At 30.7% G+C, this 3,337-nt stretch overlaps 1 long non-coding RNA gene across 1 annotated transcript; it reads left to right on the top strand.

Annotated features, from left to right (window-relative positions):
- Positions 1 to 1,554: 1,554 nt before the first annotated feature.
- LOC107475694 (uncharacterized) lies at positions 1,555 to 3,066 on the top strand. The gene is made up of 2 exons (XR_001589545.3): positions 1,555 to 1,843; positions 2,791 to 3,066. It is a non-coding gene; the product is annotated as an uncharacterized LOC107475694 (long non-coding RNA).
- Positions 3,067 to 3,337: the final 271 nt, after the last annotated feature.

Here is a 3,337-nt window from a genome sequence, read left to right as displayed (position 1 = left end):
TGTATCTCCTAACCTCCCATCTTTCTTGCTTTCAGCGATATGATATAAGTATGTTCCAATTACAACCGGGTCCGAACTGGATACATCTTGCATTGTACCTCCAATGGTCACTCTCTACTATTTTGTACTCCACAGCCCTCCTGATGCTATACTGCTTAACTGCCAACATGACTTCTTCCTTGCTCCTAAATTATTGTCCAAACTCAGACTCGTTGCACGGGTCTTCTTCAGGACCTCCTTGGGTAAACGACCAATCCAATGTCATTACATCTAGATTCAACCTAGTGAAATGATCCGTCCAGTCATATGGTTGAGAAATGGCAGGCTGTGTTAGAGTAATCTGTGTGTCACCGTAGTAATTCATCTCCTCTTCCTCGTCACCATCATCAGGGATTTCGGGTGGTTTTTCGTCAACATCCTCTCCATCATTGTGGTTGACTTTGTACTTCTCCATCATCGAATCTCCGATACTAGAACCGTCATGACTTTCAAGATCGTCATCCATTAAGTTAACATTACGAACTTCAACATTAGACCCCTCCTGACTACCCTCAGGTGGCATATTCAGATCCACCATCATCCTTCTGATAGTTCGTCTAATAACGCCACCCGTAGGACTATCATCGACAATATCTGCAGATGATCCTTGGCCACCAAGGTCAACAAGAAACGCGTATAACTCCAATAGATGAATATTAGTCCATCTGTTGTGCCATGACCTTATAAGCTGTACGTCTTCGTCGTCGCGCAACCAATATCTAATTCAAAACAACAGAAATATCGATCACAACAACGGTCTAATAAATATACTTGTAACAGAGACAGAAAACACAACTATAATATATACCTTTTATAAAACAAATTGCCATCTAACTCAGTAGGATATCTGTAGTAAATTTTTTTCACCCTTTTAGATTACTGCTGTCCGATGGCATGCAATATCAAATTTTTCAATGCTATTAAACTGTTAACTTCCGTTGTCATATACGTAATTATCGGCTGGCCCAATCTAAAGACAATCAAACCTTCTTCATCATACACTATTTCACTATCGTAGTGAATGGATAACAATGGATTTTCTGACATCGTAACGATAACCATAATAGTGAAAAAGAAGAAAATAATTAGAGATTGTGACTGCTTGAGCTCCAATGGACTTGCTTTTGTTTGCCGAACTCATCATAGAGTTCGTCGGGGGACGACGAACTTGCTGTTAATTCCCCAAAAAAAAAATTGTATTTACGAAAATAAAGTTAAAAAATCATTTTAGAAAAAATAAATAATTTTTTTATTTTATAAACGAAAAAAATCCAAGTTACATCATCTCAAAATATGTAAGACCATTTTTTTTTTCGAAACTAAATGACTTTAAGGGCAACCAAAATTAATTATGGTTTTGATTATATTGTTAATTTATGACTCCTAACAAAGCAAGGGGACACCCTTAAGGTGATTTAAAAGGACATGAATATAATTAAGTAACAATTATATCAATTCTGAAATTTTAAGCCTTTATAAAACTTCATGCATGGTATATCATACATTTGCATTTCCAAATCAAAAAGAAGACACATGGCTAGAAATGGTGGTGTGGCCTATAAACAAATAACACGTTTCTTCATTATTATTGGATTTGTTATTTGTGCTATCATTGTTGAATCGCATGACAGTATTCCAGAATGGTCTTCAGCTCAATACGATGGTCTTGAACATCAGGAATATAAGCTGAAAAGTTGTCTTCAAACATGCAAGAGCCGCTATAGAAATAATCCGGAAGCGAAGGAGGATTGCATTAAGAAATGCAAAGCTAAGTATAGTCCTCCGGTGGAAAGTTATAACAATGGTAAGTATTTAAATTTTAAATTATTATATTATATTAATTATCTAATATTCATATTTTATTATATGAAAAATTTTCCACTCATTGGTGAGTGTTAACTGATCAAAGATACAAAGCATGTAGGATATTCAACTATATGATACAAAATAAAAATTAAAACAAAATCATGGTACTTAAAGTAGTTTATTATAATATTCATGAGTTCAACTAGGAAGCTAATATTTTTCAACTGACATCGATCTATATTTTTAATTTAAAATTTTATATCCTAAATGTTAAATCCTAAACCATAAATTTTAAATTATATACCCTAAATTTTAATTTTAAACCCTAAATTTTCTAAAATTGACTTTTAAAAGAGTGAGTAAAAAAAAGTTGACTAAATAATATTAATATTTATAAATTAGTTTTTTATATTTTTCAATATTAATATATGAAATAATAAATACTTTAAAATTATCTTAATTTTTTTTTAAGTTGCACCAAAAGTGTAGAGTAGTATAAAAATTAGTAATAAGATATTGAAAAATAAAGCATATAAATCACTTATCTATATGACAAGGGCCTTAAGATATAGTCAAAATAACATATGAAATAAATATTTGGGTTAATTGCGATTTATTCCGTGAATTGTAGATTATGTGATCTTTAGCCCTTAATCTTTAAAAAATTTTAAATGTTAATTTGCGCATTTTTAAAGTTTAAGGGCTAAAGTTGCATGTGACCTAATAATAATGTTCAAGAGGGAAAGTGCAACTAATCCAAAATATTTCAATAGTTTAATTTATTTTTAATTTTACTTTGTGTTCTATTTCGGTTTCCGGGTTATATATATACTTTGAGCTTGAAGTACAGTACTCTATAGTCTATATATACTACACTATTGTTATGTGAGAGAGAATGTTTTTTTCAAATAGTTATGCTCAAAAAAACCTATTTATTTTCTGCAGGCATGTAAGAATTGAAATTTAAATAAATCTTTAATTTCAATACATAGAAGAAGATTTGAGCACCTCATCGATCAGACCAGAAAATGATTCACATTGCAATACGGGATGTTTAAATACTTTGTTAATTATATTTGTTACGGCCTTTCTTATTATTTCAGTTATCCTTGTGGTTTAATAGTTAAATTTCGCTACAAGGTAATAGTTGCCATTAGGCTACAATCAAATGTAATAAATTGTGAAGTGAAATTATTGCTGCCGAAATTTCTTTTACATGCTCATCCAATTTAAAATTTATTTAGACGAATAATTACAAATGAAGAAATATTGCACAACTGATAAAATGCAAAGGCGATTCACAAAGTTAAATTTTTTATGCATAATATTTGTTTAAATTCTTGCGACCATCCGAATTCCGTAACTTCTGAGACGATGGGCTTCTTTCATCAAGTTTATTACACATTGAAAAATAATTTATAAAGACACTCTAATATTTAAAATTTATTTGAATAATTTTTTTAAAAGAATTTTTAAAAGATAAAAGATAAAA

The sequence above is a fragment of the Arachis duranensis genome, chromosome 2 (genome assembly GCF_000817695.3).
Source record: "Arachis duranensis cultivar V14167 chromosome 2, aradu.V14167.gnm2.J7QH, whole genome shotgun sequence".
In the NCBI taxonomy this organism is placed as follows: domain Eukaryota; kingdom Viridiplantae; phylum Streptophyta; class Magnoliopsida; order Fabales; family Fabaceae; genus Arachis; species Arachis duranensis.
This window is presented reverse-complemented; position numbering and strand designations above follow the sequence as displayed.